This window comes from Lepidochelys kempii, chromosome 4 (assembly GCF_965140285.1).
Source record: "Lepidochelys kempii isolate rLepKem1 chromosome 4, rLepKem1.hap1, whole genome shotgun sequence".
Lineage (NCBI taxonomy): Eukaryota > Metazoa > Chordata > Testudines > Cheloniidae > Lepidochelys > Lepidochelys kempii.
The window spans coordinates 126222077-126249221 of NC_136383.1; the positions used below are offsets into that span (position 1 = coordinate 126222077).

A 27145-nucleotide genomic window follows, 5' to 3' on the forward strand; every position below is an offset into this window, starting at 1 on the left:
TACTGAAGTAATGAAAATAGATAATTTATCTAAAGAAAAATTGTAAATGTTGTCAGGAGTTGTTAAGTAACAAGATTGAAAAGAGACATGCTCATCTCAGTAAGTGCAGAAAATTGGTTTCTTTTCGTTCTTAAAGATTAAATATGCCATTGAATGAAACTTTAATAGACAAAGTGGAAGAACAGAACATTGGTGAGTCTGATCGTGCAAATGAGACATTTTCAAAATGTAGCCAGAATGATAATTTAAGTCCCTTTTTGATGCCTTCCTGTTTCTCTTCAACATTTACTTTATTCCTGAGTGCTCTCTTTTCTAACACCCAAAAATAGCAAATGTCAATCAGCAATTTTGCCATTTAAAAAAACTTGAAAGGCAAAAACTTCAACTTGTAAAGAAAGTTGTAACCTCTTTTACGCTAACGTTATGTGAAACATTGCACAGAATGGGCAATTTAAAGAAAAGACTGAAGCATTTTGTCCTGGATATATCCCTACAGATGGATTTTAAACTCTCAGGTCGACTGCTAGGTGTTGCAAATGAAGAAATGGAAGAAAATTAAAGGAAGAACCAAAAAATTGAAATTAAAGCAAAGTGGGTTTTTTTGGGCGGGGGGAGAGGGTTTAAATTTGAGGAATGACTGAAATATCTGCAAGCATCCCTATGGGGGAAAAGGTGCCCCAACTTAACGCTAGTGATTCTACACTGAAAGAAAAGTGCAGAATATTATATCCAAACTACTGAAGGTCCCTTGTAAGAATCCAGAGAACAGTATGACACAGATTCTCAGGTGAAGTCATCCTAAACTTCTGAAGTATGGATGCTGAGCATGCTATTAAAACCTCACTGGGAAAGAAGTAATATGAAACAGAATCCTAAAGCCTATTGTGAAAGTTCAAAAATGCCTCTGCAACTGCTATCAGCCTCGTGGTTGGTTGACTGAAAAAAGTATTGATTTCCCAATTGCCCTTGGAGAAGCTTGCAAGAAGATTCACACTCTCTCTCTTTCTCATTAATATATAGTTACAAGAAGCTTATTGATATTTCTTCTGTTCACAAGAAGGACTTGGATCAAAAACATAAGTATTAAACTTACCCAAAATCTTCTCAAATGGCTTTTTTATCTTGACAGATTACAAATTGGTAACACCACTGTCGACGTGGCAAAGAAAATCTGTGGTGTTCCAATTTATTAATTAGAACCACACAAGCACAAATTGAAACTATGGGACCTTCCCATTACTTAGCCAACTTAACTAATTTGAAATACAAAGACCATATCTTGAGCCCAGAAGAGGAAAAAGAGGCTGAGGTATGGCTTGATGAAACCTAATCCTGAGTTCCTTTTCTCTTCTAGCACTTAAAATTAAAGGTCCTGATTTCCACCCCAAATCCCTTTTCATTGAAGGATTTTGTGTTCTAGTTAGTTGCACCAAAATTATAGAAGCATTCTACCCAGAGCACAAGCTATATGTATATATTTTTTTCAATTTTTAGAAGACCACTCCAGCTTGCTCAGTGTTGATCCAGGATATCAGCTTTTGTTTTTATCTCCCAATTTGGGGAAAAAAATCGTTTCAGGCTGGGGAATATCACAACCTTGACTGTACATTTCACCACTACCCCCCCATTTTTTTCGTCATCTGTATGGGGTCAGCTCTTTGAGTTCTTCTGCATTCCAGTCTGTCTTGAAGCAGTTCCTCAAACTGCAGCTAATCACATTCTTTAGTATGACCTCCATCTAGTTTTGGTTCTTCCAACCCTTCTCTTCTTCATTTAGCACTTTGTTTCCTATACATTCTTCCAAGCTTCTTGACTCATGTCCAAACCATCTAAGCTGATTCCCTCCACTTTTTCAGGAACTAGCTTTGTGGCATCACTATTCAAAACCAGATTCAGTGAGAGTTAAATTCTGACCTCTGCTTTAATACACTCTTCCTCCTCTAACACTACATGGATTGCACACATATATTCAAGAGCCACAGTGTCCACAGGGATCTAGAACCATAATGCCTTTTCTGCCTTAAAACACACACTTTTGGATAAATAGTATCTAGTTCTACATAGCTGTGGTACAACTGCATTTGAGAAATGGCTTGCATAGTACATCTGTCTTCTACCAGAACTTTATCATTCCTCATGTCGAAAGCCTGTTTGTTTTTACCTTTCATTCTTACTGATGGAGGTTGCCTTAAATTCTCATTTTTCTCAAATAGAGGCAAAGAGAATTAACTGTTTTTAAAAACAGGTCTCTCCTGTCAGATTACCCTTACCATCATATATAGTCACAGCCTGCATCACTAACCTTTCTTTTTTATTTTAGTTATAACATCCTGTCTTATTTAGAATAATCTTTGGTAACGTCTTTGTTTCACTGACTTTGATTTTTCTTATTCTGCAGCCCTTTTTTGGGTAAAAATCTCATTTGAAGTACTTGGGTGTCACACAAGAACCTCCTGATGCCAACTGCAAGGAGGTGCAGAAGGGTTCAGGAATCTTCTGATTCTGGTATGTGTATTCCATTTCACCAAAGAATGTCATGTGAGGCCTCAAGTGCAAGCCAGTGTCTCACCAGTCATCAGTATCATTGTGAAATGTATGTACAGACACTGTGTAAAGAGCTATGTATGTAGACTGAAAATATGTTGTTAAAGTCTAAGTATGGGGGCTGGTCACCAGCAAAGGTGAAAACCCAGTTTTCTGTCAGACCAGAGATGTTTAGACATCTGTTTACATGTAAATTAAGTATTGTCTCATTCACAGTGGGCTTCCTATCACCAGTCTGAGATGAATGTAAATGAAGGATTGTAAGACGGAACTTCAGTAAGAAATCAGCAGGAAGAGAAGAAGATCAGCAGGGGAAGAGAGCCTTATCTTGAGGTGCACTTAAGAGGTTTGTTTTACTATATTTGGGGAATAGAGAAGACCCCCTGGCATCCTTCACTGAGGACTTAAAAGGGCAGCAATTTTTGCTTCGTTGCAAAAGGGATTTCAGACATGCTTGGCTGAAAATGCTGGAAAAAGCTAAGCAAAATTAAGAGAGCACCTTTCAACAAGAGTAGCTTGTTAAAGTTTTTAGTCTCTAGAAAGCTTGTTATGATTTTATTTTATGTAACCGTTTGTTTTTAATATTGTTACCCACTGTAAGTTGAATCTCTGTTCTTTGATAAACTTATTTTTGTTTTCACTATAAATAGATCTCAGTGCTGTGGTGTTCAGCAAAGTGATGGAGTTTAGTCTTACAAGCTAGTGTGTACTGTTCCCTTGCGAATCGCAGGCCTGGTAATTCTGTGAGTGCTCAGTTGATAAGGGGCTTGACGCTACAGGGAATGCTTGGTGTGCACCTTTCGCTCCTGTACAGAAAGTGAGGCCTGTGGGCGCCTGGAAAGTAGTGCTTGTGCGGCCAGAGGCTGGTGGCTTCCGGGAGATGATCCACAGCAGGCACAGACATGACTGCTGCACACTAATGGCAGGGAGTAGTGCAGTGCCTCACAACTTTGGGTATCTCTGGGGACCATGACATTGGGAATTCCTCATAAGAATTAGCAGCAACATTGGCCTCTTTGGTTTTTATACTGCCCATATTCTTTAATCTGTCCTGTTCTTCTTTCTAGTAAATGTTTTTAACTTGTACCTTTTACTGTTGATTACTTTAAAAAAAATTGTATACAACTCCTAGTTTGACCGGGTCAGCACCTTTTTATTGAAGTATATTTTATTTTATTGAAGTATGCATAAATTTATTTTCATGTTTGCTTTCAATCCTTTCTTTATTCTTCAATTACTGAGACCACAATTATCTTTCTTTAAAGAGTTACTTTTTTTGAATTAGTGCTTATTTTCCATCAGAATGAGGAAATTAAATGTTGGGCGCTCACTTTATAGTTTGTCTCCCACCCTCACTGCCCATTGGTGATGAGTTGTAGTTTTTAAACTAATTACCAATGAGTTATTAGTTTCTAAACTCTATATTCTTCTCTTTTTGAATTGTTCTTTTAAATTGACTGGCAGCTTTACAATACATTGATTGGTGTGAAACTCCTGAGTACAAGTACTTTCCCACTGATTCTACTTGCCGAGCTAAAATCGTCTCATTCCCCTGCATGTGGCAGGGAGACCACTTGTGGAGACCACTTGTGATCACTTTTAAGTGCCTTCTTAGATACTCAAAAAGAAAAGGAGTACTTGTGGCACCTTAGAGACTAACCAATTTATTTGAGCATAAGCTTTCGTGAGCTACAGCTCATTTCATCGGATGCATACAGTATGCATCCGATGAAGTGAGCTGTAGCTCACGAAAGCTTATGCTCAAATAAATTGGTTAGTCTCTAAGGTGCCACAAGTACTCCTTTTCTTTTTGCGAATACAGACTAACACAGCTGTTACTCTGAAACCTGTCATTATTCTTAGATACTGGAGTTTATAGGCATCAGTTTCTGGAAGAAGGTAATTTGCAATCCTGGATAGAGAGTCTGCTACTCTGTTCTCTTTTTAAAAATGTGCTTTTGTGCATGCAAAGATAAAATTTCTTGGCACCGTAAGTGACTGCTTCTTGGAGCAGCTAGTTCTGGAACCCACAAGAGGAGAGGCAATTCTTGAGTTAATCCTAAGTGGAGCTCAGGATCAGGTCCAAGAAGTAAATTATAGCTGAACCGCTTGATAATAGCAACCATAATGTAATTAAATTTAACATTACTGTGAGGGTGGACAGGAAACACCAAAGAAGCCCACCACAGCATTAACTTCAGAAAGGGGAACTACACAAAAATGAGAAACTAGTTAAACAGATATTAAAAGGTACAGTCCCAAAAGTGAAATGCCTGCACACTGCATGGAAACTTTAAAAAAACACCATAATAGAGGCTCAAATTAAATGTATACCCCAAAATTAAAAACATAGAGGACCAAAAAAGTGCCACCATGGCTAAACAACAAAGTAGAAATTGGTTAGAGACAAAAAAACATACTTTTAAAAATTTAAAGTTAAATCCTACTGCAGAAAATAGAAAGGAGCATAAACTCTGGCAAGTCAAGTGTAAAAGTATAATTAGGCAGGCAAAAAAACAACGTGAAGAGCAACTAGCCAAAGAGTCAGAAAGTAATAGCAATTTCTTTTTAAGGATATTAGAAGCAGGAAGCCTGCCAAACTATCAGTGGGGCCACCGGACAATCAAGGTACTAAAGGAACAATCAGGGAAGATAGGCCATTGCAGAGAAACTAAATGATTTCTTTGCATCTGTCTTCATGGCTGAGGATATGATGGAGATTCCCACTCCTGAGCCAGTCTTTTTAGGTGACAAATCTGAGGAACTGTCCCAGATTGAGGTGTCATTAGGGGAGGTTTTGGAACAAATGGATAAATTAAACAGTAATAAGTTACCGTAATCAGATGTTGTTCTCCCAAGAGTTCTGAAGGAGCTCGAATATGAAATTGCAGAACTACTAACTGTGGTATGTGGTACTATTAACTGTGGGCAACAAAATGGCAGAGAAAATTCAATATTTATAAATGCACAGTAATGCACATTGGAAAACATAATCCTAATTATACATACAAAATGATGGGGTTACCATCATCTAAATTAGCTGTTACCACTCAAGAAAGATCTTGCAGTCATTGTGGATAATTCTCTGAAAACATCTGCTCCATGTGCAGCAGCAGTCAAAAAAGCTAACAAAGTGTTGGGAACCATTAGGAAAGGGATAGATAATAAGACAGAAAATATCATAATGTCTCTATATAAATCCATGGTATGCCCACGTCTTGAATACTGCATGCAATTCAAGGTACAGAGAAGGACAACAAAAATGATTGGGGTATGGAACAGCTTCCATTTGAGGAGATATTAAAAAGACAGGGACTTTTCAGCATGGAAAAGAGACGACTAAGGGGATATGATAGAGGTCTATAAAAACTTGACTGATGTGGAGAAAGTGAATAAGGAAATGTTGTTCTTCACAGAACACAAGAATTAGGGGTCACCGAATAAAATTAATAGGCAGCTGGTTTAAAATAAACAAAAGGAAGTATTTTCTCACACAAAGCATAGTCAACCTGTTGAATTCTTTGCTAGCGGATGTTGTGAAGGCTAAGACTACAACACCGTTAAAAAAAACTAGATAAGTTCATGGAGGATAGGTCCATCAATGGCTGTTAGCCAGGATGGCGAAGGATGCAACGCCATGCTCTGAGTGTTCCTAGATTTTGTTTGCCAGAAGCTTGGAGTGGACAACAGAATGGATCACTCGACGATTGCCTGTTCTGTTTGTTCCCTCTGAAGCACCTGGCATTGACCACTGTCGGAAAACAGCATATGGGGCTAAATGGACGATTGGTCTGACCCAGTATGGCCGTTCTTACGTAAAAGAGCTAACCAATGTAAAATAAGGGTTTAAATGTATAAATGTAATGTATAATAATAAAATGTATGTCATGACTGCTGGCAAGTTGATATAAGTAATTTAAGTTTTACTAACATGAAACTGTTTCTTTGACTTTTTAAGAAGGTTTCAAATATTGTTTGTAGGTTTGACAACATAAATGTGGAATCAACTAGAAATATGTAGGAAAAAATAGTAAATTTAAATATAAATGGAAAAAATATATTAGTACTGCCTATGGGAAATTTTTCATAGTTGTCATTTAAACAGTTTTTTTTCCTATTTCTTTTTGTGTATGTATTTTTGTTTGACAGATGTCAGTTTCAGAATGTAAACATAAGCAGTCTGATTACTAGTTGGCAATTCTTCTACTACTTGCTCTGCAAGGATTGAAAGCACAGCTCCTTTATTAGGGCTTGTCTACACAATCAGTTTGCAGCAAGCAAGGTTGTAAATCTATAGTACTCTAGCCTGCTGTGCAGTAAGTGGCCGTGTGGACTCTGCTATCGCGCATTAAAAGCTCCCTCATGTGCAGTAGTAGGGTCCACATTGTGACTTAGTATGTGGTAGGCTAGAGTGATATACATTCACACCCTGGCTTGCTACACACTAAGTCTCTGTATGGACAAGCCCTTAGTAGTAGCATTATTGATAGTGTACTATAAGTGTACACATTTCTTTACGAAGGGCTTTTGAACAATCAGGCATTAAACTTCTTTCCATTATGACAGCAAAAATGATCAATCTCTTTGATCAGTGATAATCAGCAGTTCTGTATCCCAAGGCACATCTCTAAAGGGGTAATGTACCCTAGAAGTTAGTCTGCAACTCACTTATTCTCCAGGTTTTTACCTCAGCATAGCTTGACTTTTCAAAAGAAGCTTTCAAAATAGCTGACACCTCAACTTGTGGGAGGACCAAAAATAAGGACTTCCAGGAAGATTCTAGTACTGGATGTATCTGACACAGAAGATCATAGACCTACTACACTTATTTATTTTTGGGAAATTAGGTCTCTGTCTCAGGTTAGACCAAAAGTGAGTGAATCTGTCCTCCCTTCATTTCTAAAGGATGCTTTTCCCCCGCCTCTTGCTTAAAGAAGACCAATCTGAGTTTAGAGCCTTCTTTTATTACATAGTGGTCATTTTTGCATTTTGGTGTGAGGACTGGCAGCAGTGGAGTACAGAGGTGGCAGCCATTTTGCAATCCCGGTATTCACACCATGACAAGTAATATTTAAGTGAACCTTGCTATCCAGACAGGGTAAAGGGTTGAAAAAGAAGGATCTGAGATTGAAAACTTTTGGGGGTAAAATTTGTAACTGTTTAAATGGCTAGAAAATATTTAGCGTGTTCTCATGGCCATGTAATATTAAATTATTTTAATATAATTTCATTTGAAACATTATTTTGAGGAGACAGGACTACTTTAAAAGGGGGATGGGACCAACTGACTATAAAAATGTTATTCATGGACTTATGGTGGTCTTCAAGCAGCTTGCCTTAACTATGGATTTAGTATGAAACAAGACTATCACATTCTTCAGTGTAGTTCCACTGCTTGTGGGTTCTACTGCGTAAACTGGTATTTCTTTGCCACTTCTTTTTGGTGTCTTCAGAATGTACAGAACTCTACATACCCATTCATGAGAATCTTGGTGTAAGTATCTAAAATATTTTAGTTTTTCAACCAACTCTTTAAATCTGAAACCCACAATTATTTTTTGCTTGAAACCTGAAAAGAGGTTTTGGGTGATCTGTTGAACATCTTCGAAAAATCAAATTGGAATCAACTGTCCATTTTAGTCACATCTTAATCCACTGTCCTTTTGAGACACAAGTTATGGGTTCTTGAAATAGGAATTTAGAAAGGAAATATCAACTTAAACTTTCACCATTAGCAACACTTTTTTGCAAAGTTTTAACAGCCCTTTCTGGATTCTAGTGTAAAATACTGTAACTTTTTTTTCCCTTTTTGTTCTCACAATGGTTGATTTTTTTCATAGTGTGTGGCTCTGATTTTGCTGCTTTAGTGAACAGTACCTGCAGTTCATTCATGCTTTTTCTTGACAATTCATTGCCTACAAAAATGGAAATCCAGTTTTGAAAATCAAGCCCTATATATCTGTATTCAGCTATTTGTTATACAGACCTGAAAAGATTAAAAACTGGACCACAACTAGGAAGGGGGCTCAGCAGAACAAGCAACAGGACTCTGACGATCCAAACTCAAATAGGCCAAATCAAGACTAAGAAGTTCTAAAAATTCAGGGTCACACTTGAAATCTTTGATTTAAAAGCTCAAAAGGATAGTTTGTGTTTGCCTCCAGTAAAAGTTGTAGTGTGGCAGAGATACTGTACTCCAGTTTCTAAATCCAGACAAGCTCTGGCATTTTAACAGTAAAGCTCATCATACCTTTGAAATTGCTGAGGCTTTAATGTGAAAAAGACTCCAAATGAGGATTTAGAATACCGCTGAAATCCTTAATTATATGGGATTAATATCTTGAGCAAGCTCTATGACCAAATTTAAGTTATTTGGTCTTCCTGATGTGTATATGTGTAAATAATATATAATTCTAAAATAAATAAGAGGATCAGGTTTAAATGGAGCAGAGGTAAATTTGGGTGTAAAGTGTTGGTTAGCTAAGATGTTGTTTCTCTCTCTCTCTCTCTCTCTCTCACACACACACACCACAAGGAATCAGAACTCAGGTAAAACAAGATTTTTGGGGGGGGAGTGGGGGGTGATCTTTATTTAAAGGTTAAAAAAATCAGAACTGTTTCTGGAGAATATAATCACTTGTTTGAATTTAGAGTGACTCTGGTTCCATCCTTCTTGCTTAGTATCCATCTGAACATGTCTTCTGCTATAGGTGACATAAAATCCAGAGAAAAATTCTCAGGTCCAACTTGATCTCTGGTGGTGTGTGCAGTGCCATTTTTTTGTTACCAAGAAACATTGTGAAAAAGAAAAATTATTATAATCAGTCAAATTAATTTAGGCTCTAGAACACTACTTTGTGGGTCGATTTTCACGAAAGCTCTGAGGACAGAGAATCTCCATTTCTACATCCATTAATATCTTAACTCTGAAAATGTGATTGTTCATGCTGAGAGGTTAAACGAAATCTGTCTTAATAGTCAGAGGCCGAATAGAGACCAAAGTTCATGTACAAGAGACTGATAAATTATCCAAGAAATCTTTTGATATTGTAACACAGAGAAAGATTGATATAGCAATTCAGTCAAAACAGATGGAAGAGCTTCAGGAATGAAAACTGAAAGAGGATTATATCTTAGGGAAACAGCAAACTAGAAAGTATCAGTTGAAGGATAAAATAGGAAAAGATGCTGCAAGGATCAGTATTGGTCAAACTTCTTAGCTGTTGGCTTTTCAAAACCCTTTATATTCATTTGAGGACTATTTTATAAAGTGTGCGCTGGAACCTATCATCTTGTGCTCTGATCCTGTCAGACCTCCGAAGAACATGCAGGTGTTGCAGGAAGTAGGTAGCATTTTTGCTTTGAGTCCATACTTGTGCCCAGGTATGGGCACTGGGCTGCGTTTGAAGTGATGTCTTTTGGATTATACTTGAAAATAGGGTCCTGACTAGAGCTGTGTGACTAAACAGTTTTGTGGTCCACTGGCCAAAGTGGGGCAGGGAAGTGAGGGGAGAAACTAATTTAAGTTCAGGTTGAGGCATTTTGTTTGTCTAGGTGGAACAACTGAAAAAATCATTGTGGGTCAAACAAAATGTCATTTGACCTGAAATTAAATGTTTGATTTCGAGTATGGGGCATTTAACTATTTTGCTATTAAAAGGTAATTTGAAAACACTAGAGGCGGTGGTGGTACCATTGCCACCATTGTTACCCTTCAGCCCTATGGTCTGAGTATTTAGTCAGGATGTGGGAGACCCAGGTTCCAGTCCCCATGCTGCCTGATTTGGAGTAGGGATTTAAGTGTGGATTTCCCACATTGCAGAGGCCTTAACCACTGAGCTATAGAGTATGCTGGGGTGGATCTCTCTCAATTTCTCCTAACATAGTTGTTTCACTTTATGTAAATATTCATTGGAGCAGGGACTGGTATCTGGTTGCTGCCCCCCCCACCCAAGTAAGTGCCCTGACTAGGCAAAGGAATATTTAACTATTTCCATACTGTTGTACAGTGTGCTGTGCTGCTTAATTCACCCCATAGGTGATTGCATTTCCATTGTTCAGTTGATCTCTCCAATAGATCACTTAACTCATTTGGTTGTAAAGGTTTAATTCATATTTGTAACACATTGAGATCTCCTGATAGACACTGTAGAAGAAAAATATAATCATGGCAATAAGTGTTTTATGCCTTGTGTTCCTTTCGTTTTGTTCTATGATGTAGTTTTGTCAGTGCTGAAATTGGGGGCAGTCATAAGGTGAGGGTAGTTCTGAAAAGGGGAATAGATTGGTATTTGGGAAAGTAGGACAGATCACTGCAGAACTGGGTCAGACAAGCTCTTAGCTGTTCTATTATTCAGCTTCTGTTAAATATATTGTTCAAGTGAAATAACTGCTTCTAAGTTTAAAAAAATATTCAGGAGAAATGTGGATACTTGGATCCTGCTTGGGGGGCGGGAATATGATGAAGCTCAGCTCCTCAGACCAAAATACATTGGGCCCCCAAGGGACACTCTAAACCTGAGCCAGGACGACCAGTCTACTGCTAGTCAGGCGCTCCCCACTACTTGGACCCTAAAACCCATGTCTACCAGTGGCTGAACTCTTACTCCGCAGTTAATCCTCTCTTTCCTCCCCCCATTCTCTCTCTAACTTAATGCTGCCCATTCCACCAATAACTAATGCTGGGCTGACCCTATCCCCTCAAAAAAAAAACAAACCCAGTGTATGCAAGGCTACCAGAGTCCAATAAATCAATTAATTCTGCAGCACTCCTATCAAATACTGAAAATCCTCTCCCTAATAAATCAGTTTATGCTGGCCCCACAAATGGAGCCTTCTGCGGGGGGGAGGGGAGAAAAAAGGGGCAGGGTGAGGATTGTCTCCTCCAGGACCAGATCCTAGCCTGTCCAAAATGAGGGAAAAGTGGGCTCTAGTTTAGGGATGGTCTGGCCAGCCTGAAGACCACAAGTGCTGGTCTGCCTGCCCCTGCCAACACTACCTTACCAGGCAGAGAAGTCTGAGTTGGACCTCTTTTGCCACCCTGGCAGAGAGGACTCTGCATGTGGGCCCCTCCTGCCACCCAGGCAGAGGGTCCTGTGTGTGAATGTCCATACTACCACTCCTCAACAGACGGTTCTGCTTAGAGGCAGCACCCTCCAGAATCCTTTTCTGCAATGTCTGAAGTCCTTTGCCATACAAAGCCTTCTGCTGGGATAGTTGGTCTCACTTGGGTCCCCGCTCCAAATAGCAGTAACTTTCATAGCCTCCCCTGCTTCAGATGGTGGGAGGGGTGGGAGGACAGCCCTATGCTAGGGCATCCTGCTTCAAACTATGCCCGGCTGCGCCTTGTACGTTGGGTACCCTAACAGTAGCAGTTGCCCTCCAACTCCCTAAGAATGGTAGCAATTAAGCTGTTCCTCTGCAGACTTGGGAAGATATCACTTTACAGATTATTTTTGGTTCACATTTGAAAGGTATTTTTCTCAACCATAGAGCTCAAAACCTTTTTTGTTTTGTTGGTTTTTTACACTAAAAACTTAGATTCAGCAAAACATAAAGAAGCACTTACCTATGGAAAAAGAAAAGGAGTACTTGTGGCACCTTAGAGACTAACCAATTTATTTGAGCATGAGCTTTCGTGAGCTACAGCTCACTTCATCAGATGTTTACCGTGGAAACTGCAGCAGACTTTATATACACACAGAAATCATGAAATTTCTGTGTGTATATAAAGTCTGCTGCAGTTTCCACGGTAAACATCTGATGAAGTGAGCTGTAGCTCACGAAAGCTCATGCTCAAATAAATTGGTTAGTCTCTAAGGTGCCACAAGTACTCCTTTTCTTTTTGCGAATACAGACTAACACGGCTGTTCCTCTGTTACCTATGGAAGATTTCTACTTGCGCTGGGCAAGTGGATTTTTCAAGGCCTGCTTATGCTACTTATTGATGTGAAATTTCACGTGTCTTAATTGATTTAGGGAAACTTGGCGAAGTGTAATATCTTACCTGTTATATCTATATCTATCCATCTAATCTATTTTTTCAGGCCAAAATTCCACTTCTGTTTTTGTTTGAGTTTTACTTCTAGTTAATATTAGACATTGTCTTCTGGTTGTTTGTTTTTTATTTACCAATATAAGGCAGTTGCATTAAATACCTTATTGTATCAGCCCAAACATATTAGTACAAGGAAGTATCTCTCTTGTCTGTATTTATGCTGGAGGGTTTGGAAGAAACAGCTAAATGGGAAAGAGAGAGCCCCTCTTTGTATTTTTTAAATAAAATTAGGGCTGTCAAACTATTAAAAATAATCACGATTAATTGCGCAATTAATCGTGCTGTTAAACAATAATACCATTTAGTTAAATATTTTGGATGTTTTCTACATTTTCAAATATATTGATTTCAATTACAACACAGAATACAAAGTGTACAATGCTCACTTTATTTTTTTGATTACAAATATTAGCACTGTAAAAAAACAAAAGAAATAGTATTTTTCAATTTATCTAATACAAGTACTGTAGTGCAATCTCTTTATCGTGAAAGTGCAATTTACAAATATAGATTTTTTTTTTACACAACTGCACACGACTGTTAGATAACTGCACACACAAACAAAACAATGTTAAACTTTCTCACCTACAGGTCTACCCAGTCCTACTTCTTGTTCAGCCAATTGATGAGACAAACAAGTTTGTTTACATTTACGGGAGACAATGCTGCCCGCTTCTTATTTACAATGTCACCTGAAAGTGAGAACAGGCATTCGCATGCTACTTTTTGTAGCCGGCATTGCAAGGTATTTATGTGCTAAATATGCTAAACATTCATATGCCCCTTCATGCTTTGGCCACCATTCCAGAGGACATCCTTCCATATTGATGACACTTTTTTTAAAAAAAAATGCATTTATTAAGTTTGTGTCTGAACTTCTTGGGGAAGAATTGTATGTCTCCTGCTCTGTTTTACCCGCATTCTGCCATATATTTCATGTTATAGCCATCTTGGATTGTCTCAGCGTATATTGTTCGCTTTTAAACTGAAGATTTGACAACATTCAAAAAAGGTACCATATGAGATTTCTAATGATAGCCACAGCACAAAACACAAGGTTTAAGAATCTGAAGTGCCTTCCAAAATCTGAGAGGGAGGAGGTATAGAGCGTGCTTTCAGAAGTCTTAAAAGAACAAAAGGCCAATGTGGAAACTACAGAACCTGAACCACCAAAAAAGAAAATCAACCCTCTGCTGGTGGCATCTGACTGAGGTGATGAAAATGAACATGCTTCGGTCTGAACTGCTTTGGATCATTATCGAGCAGAATCCATCATCAGCATGGACACATTTCCTCTGGAATGGTGGTTGAAACAAGCAGGGATATATGAATCTTTAGCATGTCTGGCAAGTAAAATATCTTGTGATGCTGGCTACAAATGATACGCCAATTTTGGCAAGCTATGGTTAGCTTGCTGGGAACTCAACAGACTATGGTGGGAGGCAGCTACAGGTGACTGGGTCTGGGAGAGGGGATCTGTAGTCTCTAGGTTTCCTGCTTGGAGCCTGGTTCATTGATTACAAGGCCAGAAGGGACTATTGTGATCATCTAGTCTGACATCTGTATAACATAGGCCAGAGAACTTCCCAAAATTTCTTGAGCATATCTTTTTAGAAAAAACATTCAGTCTTAATTTAAAAATTGCCAGTGACAGAGAATCCACCACAACCATTGGTAAATTGTTCTAATGATGAGTTACTCTCGCTGTTGAAAATGTATGCCTTATTTCCACTCTGAATTTGTCTAGCTTCAACTTCCAGCCATTAGATCATGCTATACCTTTCTCTACTGGACTGAAGAGCCCATTAGCAAGTATTTGTTGCCTCTGTAGATACTTATAGACTATGATCAAGTCACCTCCTTAACCTTCTCTATGTTACGATAAATAGATTGAGCACTTTGAGTCTCTCACGATAAGGCAGGTTTTCTAATCCTTTCATCATTCTTGTGCCTCGTCTCTAAACCCTCTTCAATGTATCAACATCCTTTCTGAATTATGGGCACCAGAATTGGACACTGTATTCCAGTAGCTTTCACACCAGTGCCAAATATAGAAGTAAAAAAAAAATCTCTCAAGATTCCTTTGTTTATCCATCCAAGAATCGCATTAGCCCTTTAGACCACAGCATTGTTTTGGAAGTTCATGTTCAGCTGATTATCCACCCCCCCCCCCGCCCAGGATAGAGACCCCCCCCACACCCAAATCTTTGAAGTATGACCTGTATTCTTTGTTCCTAGATGCATATATACAGTTCTCTGTATTAAAATGCATATTGTTGGCTTGTGTCCAGCTTACCAACCTATCCAGATCGCTCTGTATCTGTGACTTGTCCTCTTCATTATTTATGCTTCCCCAATTTTTGTGTCATCAGAAAACTTTCAGTGATCATTTTGTTTTTTCTCAGGCCATTCATGAAAAATGTTAAATAGCATAGGACCAAGAACAGATCCCTGTGGGACTCCAGTAGAAATGCACCCAATCGAAGATTCTCCATTTACAATTACATTTTGACACCCATCAGTTAGCCAGCTTGTTAATCCATTTAATGTGTGACGTTAATTTTATATTCTATTTTTTAATCAAAATATCACGTGGGACCAAGTCAGATGCCTTACAGAAGTCTAAATTTATTACATCCGCACTGTTACCATTAATCTACCAAATTTTATAATATCATAAAAAAAATCAGATTAGTTTGACAGGTTCTATTTTGCATAAACCTGTGTTGATTGGCATTAATTAAATTAGCCTCCTTCAATTCTTTATTAAGAGTTTTATATCAGACATTCCATTATTTTTCCTGGGATCAGTATCTGGCTGACAGGACTACACTTTCCCAGGTCATCACTTTTTAAAATATTGGAACATTATCTTTCTTCTAGTCTTCTGGAACTTCTCTGATGTTCCAAGATTTAATGAAAATCAGCATTAATGGTGCAGCAAGCTCCTCAGCCAGTTGTTTTAAAATTCTTGGATGCAAGTTATCTGGACCTGATTTAAAAATGTTTAATTTTAGTAGCTTCTGTCCAGCATCCTCCTGAGACTGCTAGTGGAATGGAAAGAGCGTCATCATATTATATGACTACATCATCTACTTTTTTCTAAAATACAGAGCAGAAATATTTATTTAACATTTTCTGCATTATTACTGATAATTCTACCATTTCTATCTAGTAAGGGACCAATACCATTGTCAGGATTTTTTGTTGTGCTCCTAATATACTTTAAAAACTCCTTATTATTGTCTCTAACTCTGCTGGCCATAGAGTTCTCCCTGTGTCCCTTTGCTTCCCTTAACAATTTTCTACAGTTACTAGCTCCTAATTTATATTCATTACTGTCAACTTCCCCTTTCTTCCATTGGTTGTATTTTATTTCTTTATAGCTGCTTCACTTTCTAAATAAAGTTTTTTTTGTTTTTTTTTTTTGTTAATGAATGACCCTTTCCCCTCAATTGTAGTATTGTGCTTTGTGGGCATCTAGTAAAGTGTTCTTAAATAATTCTGAATTATCATTCACATTAATGATTAAATTCTTCTTTCCTTTTCATTTAGCTCATAATTGTTTTCAGTTTTATGAAATTGGCTCTTTTAAAGCACCAAGTATATATATCACTGGTCTGGACTTTATTTTGTTTGCACGTTATAAATGTGATCAAATCATGATCACTTGTACCTAAGCTACCACTAATTTCTGTGATCAGTTCCTCTATTTCTCAATACAAGGTCTACTACAGAATTCCCATTTGTTGGATGCAGCACTTTTTGAGATAGGAAATTTTCATGTGTAATAATTAGAAATTCCAAGGATGTTTGCCTGCTGGCAGCATGAGACCTCCAGAATGTGTCACTCTGACTGAAGTCTGACATGATCACACAGCCTTTTTTCCTACACATTATAGATAGGTGCTTAAGGCACCAGTCATTCTATATCCTAGTGTGACTTGGTGGTGTGTGGCAGACACCTACAAATACCCCAAGTTTTCAAATATTATATGTAAGTCTTGTTATAGCCATGTTGGTCCCAGGATATTTGAGACAAAGTGGATGAGATAATATCTTTTATTGGACCCGTTGATGAAAGAGACAATCTTTTGAGCTTACACAGAGGTCTTCTTCAGACCTTTTTCAGAGCTCCATGTAAGCTCAAAAGGTTGTCTCTTTCACCAATGGAAGTTGGTCCAGTAAAATATTACTTCACCCACCTTGTCTTTCTTACTATGTATGTATAGACATAATAGAATCAATTTTAAAAATGTCTACATTTGCTAACTATTGCTATACAGTTACCACATATACTTTACCAAAGTTTTCCCCTATACTTAAAAAGGAAATCTCAGATACTACTGTATGGTAACAATTGGCACGTAACTACTTTGTAATGGCGACTCTTGCTTGTTTCAGGTTTGTTTTTGTTTTTTCGTCATTGTAGTGTACTTTATGGTTGTCTCGTAGAGGTTGCAGAGTACTAACAAGAGTACCAGGACAAATATTACCATAGAGCATGATCCAAAGCGCATTGAAGTCATGCTCCTAATGTTAACTGATTTCTTGCTGAATGATCCATCCACTATGCTAGTCTAGTGGAAATAACATCAGTAGCAAAAATAGTTAGACAGATTGTCCTAGTTTGTTTATCTTACATTTTTCTGTCGTGCCCAGAAATGTAATGTCTCCACATGACTGCAGATAATATAATTACAGTTGAGAACCAATAGAGAGAAACAAAATGTGTACAAAAAGTAAATAGGGACAGCAGTATAAACTCAAAAAATGTTTAACTATCATTTCTAACATTTTATCTAAGCTTTATTATTCATTATTTATATATTTATTATATAAATAATTATATTTATATATTTATTATATAAAATATTATATATTTATTATTTAAACACCTAATGATGCCTCATGGGCAACTTACTAAATATATGGAGATAGTTCTGCTTATATATCTTCTGCATTTGTCTTCCCACTTTTTTTCATTACTAGTAATATGTTCATGGAAGCAGAGTCATCTTGTTTCTTGTATTCATTTTTCCCTGCTATATTACGTTCCACTTTAAGTTACAGGTTTTTCTTATGACATAATCTAATGTCCCCTAGCAATAAACAATGAGGAAATAAAAAACAGAAAATGATATAACAGCACAGTAACTTCTTAATGTTTGTTTTTCAAATGTGCGGTTTTGCCATTTTACACCAAATGAAATTGGTGATGATAAAACAGGATAAAATGTAACTTCTATTTATTCTGTTTACCACCTGTAAGAGGGTGAAATTGTGGACACAGTGAATATTGCTAACCATTGATTGTGGAGGAAGTTTATCTCATGGTTATGCAAAATTCTTACTGACTTTATTCAGGTAATCCTAAGTATGTTTAGCAATACTTCAGTTATATCCGGACTTGAGATACTGCAAAGCACAGAAATATAAATCCTGTTCTTGGTTACCCTCTCATACTAGATCTCCAAACTATATTTTTACAGATGGGCATTAATTCTCCATTACTATGGTTTATTGTACTCCCCTGTGTTCTGTGCTTTTTTGACAAATATAGTTTATTTAGTTTAGTAACTTAATAGAGAGAGAAGGAAGAAATGTATGAGTGCCTTCACTTTGTATGTAGCTAAAGATTAAAATATGTACTACTAATATAACTTTAGATGAGAATTTCAAAAGCACCTAAGAGAATAAGGTGCTAGAGTCCCATGGACTTTCAGTGAGAGTTGAGCACCTAACTTCCTTAAACTCATTGAAAATCTTACCATTAGAGTATAAGAGAAGCATATTCTGTGTAGAGTTCTTCCTAAAGAATGGTTTCAGAGTAGCAGCCATGTTAGTCTGTATTTGCAAAAAGAAAAGGAGTACTTGTGGCACCTTAGAGACTAACTAATTTATTTGAGCATAAGCTTTCGTGAGCTACAGCTCATTTCATTGGATGCATTCAGTGGAAAATACAGTGGGAAGATTTATATACGTAGAGAACATGAAACAATGGGTGTTACCATACACACTATAACAAGAGTGATCACTTAAGGTGAGCTATCACCAGCAGGAGAGCGGGGGCAAAAAAACCTTTTGTAGTGATTAATCAGGGTGGGTCATTTCCAGTAGTTGACAAGAACGTTTGAGGAATGGGGGGAATAACCATGGGGAAACAGTTTCCGGTATAGGGTGGTGTTTATGTGACTATCCCTTATTAGCACTGTAGTTTCCAGGAAGTGGATCTCTTGTGTGGACTGGACCAGGCTGAGGTTGATGTTGGGATGGAAATTGTTGAAATCATGGTGGAATTCCTCAAGGGCTTCTTTTCCATGGGTCCAGATGATGCAGATGTCATCAATGTAGAGCAGGGGCGTTAGGGGACGAGAGCTGAGGAAGCGTTGTTCTAAGTCAGCCATAAAAATGTTGGCATTCTGTGGGGCCATGCGGGTACCCATAGCAGCGCCGCTGATTTGAAGGTATACATTGTCCCCAAATGTGAAATAGTTATGGGCGAGGACAAAGTCCTCGACATTCGACATTGGTGAGGCCTCATCTGGAGTACTGTGTCCAGTTTTGGGCCCCACGCTTCAAGAAGGATGTGGATAAATTGGAGAGAGTCCAGCGAAGGGCAACAAAAATGATTAGGGGACTGGAACACATGACTTATGAGGAGAGGCTGAGGGAGCTGGGCTTGTTTAGCCTGCAGAAGAGAAGAATGAGGGGGGATTTGATAGCTGCTTTCAACTACCTGAAAGGGGGTTCCAAAGAGGATGGCTCTAGACTGTTCTCAATGGTAGCAGATGACAGAACGAGGAGTAATGGTCTCAAGTTGCAGTGGGGGAGGTTTAGATTGGATATTAGGAAAAACTTTTTCACTAAGAGGGTGGTGAAACACTGGAATGCGTTACCTAGGGAGGTGGTAGAATCTCCTTCCTTAGAGGTTTTTAAGGTCAGGCTTGACAAAGCCCTGGCTGGGATGATTTAACTGGGAATTGGACTAGATGACCTTCTGGGGTCCCTTCCAACCCTGATATTCTATGATTCTATGATTCTATGAAAGTCACAAAGTTCAGCCACCAGGTTTGCCGTGACATTATCGGGGATACTGTTCCTGATGGCTTGTAGTCCATCTTTGAGTGGAATGTGGGTGTAGAGAGCTTCTACATCCATAGTGGCCAGGATGGTGTTTTCAGGAAGAACACCAGTGGTGTCTCAAAGACAGCTGGGAGTGCTGGTAGCGTAGGGCCTGAGGAGGGAATCTACATAGCCAGACAATCCTGCTGTCAGGGTGCCAATGCCTGAGATGATGGGGCGTCCAGGATTTCCAGGTTTATGGAACTTGGTAGCAGGTAGAATACCCCAGGGGTTCCAGGGGTGTGTCTGTGCGGATTTGTTCTTGTGCTTTTTCGGGGAGTTTTTTGAGCAAATGGTGTAGTTTCTTTTGGTAACCCTCGGTGGAATCAGAGGGTAATGGCTTGTAGGAAGTGGTGTTGGAGAGCTGCCTAGCAGCCTCTTGTTCATATTCCGACCTATTCATGATGACAACAGCACCTCCTTTGTCAGCCTTTTTGATTATGATGTCAGAGTTGTTTCTGAGGCTGTGGATGGCATTGTGTTCTGCACGGCTGAGGTTATGGGGCAAGTCATACTGCTTTTTCAATATTTTCTACCACACGACCCATTGTCTACAGCCAAGCTCTACGATACAACCGCATTTGCTCCAACCTCTCAGACAGAGACAAACACCTGCAAGATCTCTATCAAGCATTCTTACAACTACAATACCCACCTGCTGAAGTGAAGAAAGATTGACAGAGCCAGAAGAGTACCCAGAAGTCACCTACTACAGGACAGGCCCAACAAAGATAATAACAGAACGCCACTAGCCATCACCTTCAGCCCCCAACTAAAACCTCTCCAGCGCATCATCAAGGATCTACAACCTATCGTGAAGGACGACCCATCACTCTCACAGATCTTGAGAGACAGGCCAGTCTTTGCCTACAGACAGCCCCACCACCTGAAGCAAATACTCACCAGCAACCACACAACACAACACACAACAGAACCACTAACCCAGGAACCTATCCTTGCAACAAAGCGCGTTGCCAACTGTGCCCACATATCTATTCAGGGGACACCATTAAAGGGCCTAATCACATCAGCCACACTATCAGAGGCTAGTTCACCTGCACATCTACCAATGTGATAAATGCCATAATGTGCCAGCAATGCCCCTCTGCCATGTACATTGGTCAAACTGGACAGTCTCTATGTAAAAGAATAAATGGACACAAATCAAATGTCAAGAATTATAACATTCAAAAACCAGTTGGAGAACACGTCAATCTCTCTGGTCACTCGATTACAGACCTAAAAGTTCCAATTCTTCAACGAAAAAGCTTCAAAAACAGACTCCAATGAGAGAACAGTCAGCATGGATTCACCAAGGGCAAGTCATGCCTGACTAATCTAATTGCCTTCTATGATGAGATAACTGGCTCTGTGGATGAGGGGAAAGCGGTGGACGTGTTGTTCCTTGACTTTAGCAAATCTTTTGACACTATCTCCCACAGTATTCTTGCCAGCAAGTTAAAGATGTATGGGCTGGATGAATGGACTATAAGGTGGACAGAAAGTTGGCTAGATTGTCGGGCTGAACGGGTAGTGATCAATGGCTCCATGTCTAGTTGGCAGCCAGTATCAAGTGGAGTGCCCCAAGGGTCGGTCCTCGGGCCGGTTTTGTTCAATATCTTCATTAATGATCTGGAGGATGGTGTGGATTGCACCCTCAGCAAGTTTGCAGATGACACTAAACTGGGAGGAGAGGTAGATACGCTGGAGGGTAGGGATAGGATACAGAGGGACCTAGACAAATTAGAGGATTGGACCAAAAGAAATCTGATGAGGTTCAACAAGGACAAGTGCAGAGTCCTACACTTAGGACAGAAGAACCCCATGCACTGCTACAGACTAGGGACCGAATGGTTAGGCAGCAGTTCTGCAGAAAAGGACCTAGGGGTTACAGTGGGCGAGAAGCTGGATATTAGTCAACAGTGTGCTCTTGTTGCCAAGAAGGCCAATGGCATTTTGGGATGTATACATAGGGGCATTGCCAGCAGATTGAGGGAAGTGATCATTCCCCTCGATTCGACATTGGTGAGGCCTCACACTACAAGTATTGGAGTACTGTGTCCAGTTTTGGGCCCCACACTACAAGAAGGATGTGGAAAAATTGGAAAATGTCCAGCGAAGGGTAACAAAAATGATTAGGGGACTGGAACACATAACTCATGAGGAGAGGCTGAGGGAACTGGGATTGTTTAGTCTGCGGAAGAGAAGAATGAGGGGGGATTTGAAGGCTGCTTTCAACTACCTGAAAGGGGGTTCCAAAGAGGATGGATCTAGACTGTTCTCAGTGGTAGCTGATGACAGAACAAGGAGTAATGGTCTGAAGTTGCAATGGGGGAGGTTTAGGTTGGATATTATGAAAAACTTTTTCACTAGGAGGGTGGTGAAACACTGGAATGCGTTATCTAGGGAGGTAGTGGAATCTCCTTCCTTAGATATTTTTAAGGTCAGGCTTGACAAAGCCCTGGCTGGGATGATTTAGTTGGGGATTGGTCCTGCTTTGAGCAGGGGGTTAGACTAGATGACCTCCTGAGGTCCCTTCCAACCCTGATATTCTATGATTCTATGATTTAAAAGTAAAAAATATACAGGATTTTGCTCCATTTTTATGTTGTGTTTTGGTTGTGGTACTGTACTGTTTAACATTTTGGTCCAATAATTCCAAAATGTGTATTATATGATATTTGCACATTTGCAGCTTGTACTGTGTAACCCTTTTATTACACCCAGAAACAAGAGGCAATGGAATGAATCACAACTGAATACACTCTAGGGAACAGTCCTGTATTGGGATGACTTAAAAGGTCTTTTCTACCGCGAACAAGTATGATAAGGACTAGCCTAAAATCAGAATTTCTCAGCTCAAATGTTTGAAGTATTTTGGGTAGTATTTTCCTTCTTTTAAAGTAAATCTAGTGCAAAGTAATTTGTAACAGGGAGATGGATATATATTTGGAAAGACATCAGTGTTTACTTGAATAACTAGTGCCAGTAAGATAAATGTATAGATGAAATGGGCCAAATCTTCATAATTGGTTGCATGTTTTTGTATGCATATACACAGACCACAAAACCTATTTGTTGCTCATGTGAGTCAATGCTTGTGGCCATTTTTAGGCATGTGCTCTTTTGAATATTTGGGTCATAATTTTTGGCCATTATGTTTTTTCCAGTTGCCTGAAGCTACAATTAAAACATACAGGTCTCTTGTGAGTTGGATCCTAATTACATCATTCCACAGAATTTGAATTTATTCTCAAACCTTATGTAAAATATTATATATAAATTATTGCCCTGGTTCTGCAACATTTACTCAGATGTGTGAACATTACTTACGTAAATAGTTTTGTTCATGTTAATGGGACTAACCACAGTGGGTGAACGTCGCTCTTGGAGACCTGTATGTATTAGATACTTCTAAATTGGCCTTGCAAAATTCTGCTTGCTTGGGGTGAATAATTGTATTTTCATGAAGGAGACTAAATTATCATTTTATTTTTTCATCATGGTAGGGGAGGGCAAGTAAATTTTTTTTTTATGCTTGAGCTAATAAAATTTCATGACTATTTTGCAAGGTTGAACTAAATATATCCATCCATCCAGAGAAATGAATCACTCTGCCAGAATTAAACTACAGGCATTTCTGAAGTGAAATGCAGTAGTTTAACAGTGCCCAGCAATGCTACACAATATTTTGACAGGAAGAAATGAAAAACACCATATCACAGCTTTTTCCAACTGGCCTGCAGACAGCTGGCTGATCACATAGTGCTGGATCTCTACTTTGTTTCCACCTGGTAAAAACAGAATAGATGGGACCGGGGGAGATAATAGAAAGCAAAAGCAATGGTGTGGTTAACTTTTACCAAAAATGAGTAAACACTTATCACTGAAGTTGTAAACATACTTTCCTCCTATTACTTTTCTAAGTAAGAAACTCCGGTAGCTGATGTAAGGAGGTTACATGATTACCATTGGGAGAGGAGATGATTTGTACAATTGCCAATAGGAAGGGAGGTGTCCATGAGACAATATCTTTAGGAACCAGCAGAATCTTGGGAACAACTGTTAGAGAATTGTTATCAAATAATACTGGTCCAAATCTGCCACTCTTACTCACATCAAGTTCCTTTCTCCATTCAAAGTCCAACTGAAATAAGTGTATCTACTCATGGAATAAGGTACCAGTCAATGTAAGTGTGGCAAACTTGAGCCGCAAATGATCAGAGGAAGGATTTGCATATGAGATTTTACTCAGATAGAACTTCCCTTATCTTCAGTGTGAGTTGTACAAGACTAAAGACTACAAAATCTGACCATATTTCTTTTTTGTTAAGGATGTTTTTATACTCTCCAACTGCAGAGAAGCACATTTTTTAAAAAAAATTGTGGTGAAATTTAAATTTATTTAAAATACATATTTTAAACATAATATATCAACTTCTGCCAAAACATTAGTGAAAAAGGGGTTGGAAACGTCTTGAGGTGAATGTTTGGCATAAGTTTGTGTTTGGTGTACGCACGTGGAAACAAGTGTATCCCACTAGAAATCCATTCAGTATATTTGCATTTGATCATGAATGATTGACTTAACCTACTCTTAGACCTTTGAAGAAGGGCTGGATTTTGTCCAGGGCTACAAGAGCTTCGGTAGTGCCCTCAGTGTGGAAAGTTAACTGGGCAAGATTATGGCGGCTGTGGGGGTGCAGAAGTCCAGCACAGTCCTAAAAGTGGCCAGGCTAGTCAGGAGATGCACAAGTTCCGCATATCACCTGAGCAGCCTCTCTGAATGGAGCTCCTGTGATGCCCCTGGAAGAACTTAAAGCTGCTCCCCTGGACCCTATGGAAGCCTTCATAGAGCAGCAACAACGCTACCTTCTGCTCTCCTGGGGGAAATGCCTCTCTTTCTGGGCCAGCATGAGTACATCTGACCCAAGGGCAGATATACCAGTTTTAATTAACTGCAGTTGGACAACAGAAATTTATGCATAGATGTAGAAATGAAATAGGGTCCAGTGCTACGCCATTAAAGTAGATCAAGAGCAGAACTGGGCTGTTATAGAAGCATCTCAGAGAATTTTTTTCTATTGTTACCAAGTTAGGTGGTAAGGAGAAAGAGCAAACATTTAAAAATCATAAAAGGTGGGGGATTAACCTAGGCAAATCATGTCTGAAATTTTATGAGGTTAAAAAAGATCCTTTTTTTCAATAATTTTAATTTATATGGTGCCTTATTTTCTCAGATTCCAAAAAATGCTCTATAATCTGCATTATGTATTGGACCTTCAATTAAAATTAAAATTTCAGTGGGGGGAAGATTAGTGAAGAGCTTGGTAGGCAGCAAGAAGAGAGCTAGGAGTTATGGGACAAGAGGAGGTAATAGCAAATAGCCAATCAGTGAGCAGAAAATAGAGTCCAGTGCTAAAATTTAACAAGTCAGAATCTGACAATATCATTAGTTTCCAGGAGACTGTGAAAGTATGCTACTGCTGATATGGCTGTTGCTTTTCTATTCCTGGTTTCTGGGACTTGCTTCATTTGGTTTTTGGTTCTTAGATACCATGGTGATAGTTGCTTCAAGTGCACAGACCACCACTACTGCAGCTTCCTCTGGAGCAGGGGGTTCTAGTCACATTGTTAGCCAATGTACAACATACTGCATTCAGTGTAGGAGGAGGGATAGAAAATTTTGGTCGAGGAAATCAAGACTTAGTCTGGTCTACACTACAGAATTAGCTTGACGTAAGCTAATTCTGTAAGTGTCTACTTTACAATGTTACTTCTGCCAATGTAAATCACCCACTACACTGACTTAACTCCACCTCCACAAGAGGCATAGCTTAGGTTAGTGTAGTTAGGTTGATGCAGTGTCATTGTGGACACTGCACTGAGTTTTCCAACTGTCAGCCCCTGGGGTACCACCTGGCAGGGTTGGCAGCTGCAGCCCCACCGTCTGGCTCTGGCTGTCTTCCCCTCCTGGCACGGCTCTAGATGCAGGAGTTGTTGTGTCTAATCCAAGACAGATGACTATCCAGCCTCCTTTTGAAAACCTCCAGTGAAGAAGCTTCCAGATGTAGTATAGATATGCCTTACCCTGTTGTTGTCTAATAAAAAGTAGTCTGGGATCTTTGTTCAGTCAATAGTAATGCATATTTATATGGTCCTAGTGCAAAGGCCGTAACTGGGAGTGGTGCCTTTGACAAGAGGATCTAAGGATTGTCAATTTACATTTTATGGTAAGGTAAATTTAATAAACTTTGATGTGACCCTTTAAAAATTTATTTATCTCTGTTTAGCAGAGATGGAGACCAAGAGTATTCAGCTTGAATGTATGAGCTAACCCCTATAGAAAAGAACAATGGTACAGATCAAAGTTGATCACCGTACTTAATCAAAACAAATGGAAATCATTAGGTCTTTTGACATACTGGCCTCGGAGATAGAAAGGCGGGGGAAACTCCCAGAAGTGATTAGGAGGCACTAATCATGTGGCTTTTCTCCTAAACAAGAAAAGATCCTGCATGTAAATTTTAATCCAACCTCATCCTGATTTGTTAATGGATTATATCACGAGGCATGCATGAGTGGCCAGGAATTGTATGTCTGAACATGCAAGATGTCCCAGTCACAGGGACTTGAAAATTGGGTACAGGACACAGCAAGAGAGTTGCTCTCTGAACACTAAGTGATGTTAACAGGCTGACAAAAGAGAAGTCAGAGGGGATTGCTTGCAAGGGGTGTTATCTAGACACATTTCTTTTTTGTCTCTGCAACTCAGTTAAGAATGCTTTATCTAGTTTAGCTTATGAGAAGTATAAGTCTAGATATGTTAAGCAAACTGTTTCTTTTCTTGTAATTCCATTTTTTCTCTTTGTTTTTAGTAAATTTGTTTTTGTTAAGATTATGGTTGCATGAGTAATTTTGTACAGACATTCCTGAGGACAGGAGAGCCCCATAACCTCTAAGGAGAGTTGGTGAAGTATAAAGAGTTTCTAGAAGTTACACCGCTCCTTCTCCCCTAGAGTGTTTGGTCACAGGGCATGGGGAAAGGTGTTTGCTCTCCCCAATCACAAACCACAAATCTGCAGCCAATGGACACAAGGGGAGAAGTAAAAAGATTAAAGAGGAAATCACCTGAAGGGGGGTTCCAAAGAGGCTGGAGGTAGGCTGTTCTCAGTGGTGGCAGATGACAGAACAAGAAGTAGTGGTCTCAAGTTGCAGTGGGGGAGGTCTAGGTTGGATATGAGGAAAAACTATTTCATTAGGAGGGTGGTGAAGCACTGGAATGCGTTACCTAGGGAGGTGGTGGAATCTCTTTCCTTAGAGGTTTTTAAGGCCTGGCTTGACAAATCCTTGGCTGGGATGATTTAGTTGGTGTTGATCCTGCTTTGAGCAGGGGATTGGACTAGATGACCTCCTGAG

At 39.1% G+C, this 27145-nt stretch overlaps 1 protein-coding gene across 6 annotated transcripts in view; it reads left to right on the forward strand.

Annotated features, from left to right (window-relative positions):
- Positions 1-27145, forward strand: part of CTBP1 (C-terminal binding protein 1) — a 429621-nt gene that overhangs the window by 28145 nt on the left and 374331 nt on the right. For 3 of the 6 annotated variants that reach the window (XM_073342801.2, XM_073342803.2, XM_073342814.2), the window contains exons 2-3: positions 2399-2505; positions 2761-2890. The exons of 2 other annotated variants lie outside the window; for them this stretch is intronic. The gene's annotated coding sequence lies outside the window, so the exon portion shown is untranslated. The remainder of the gene's footprint in view (positions 1-2398; positions 2506-2760; positions 2891-27145) is intronic. One more of the 6 variants, XM_073342802.2, reaches the window with a different exon arrangement.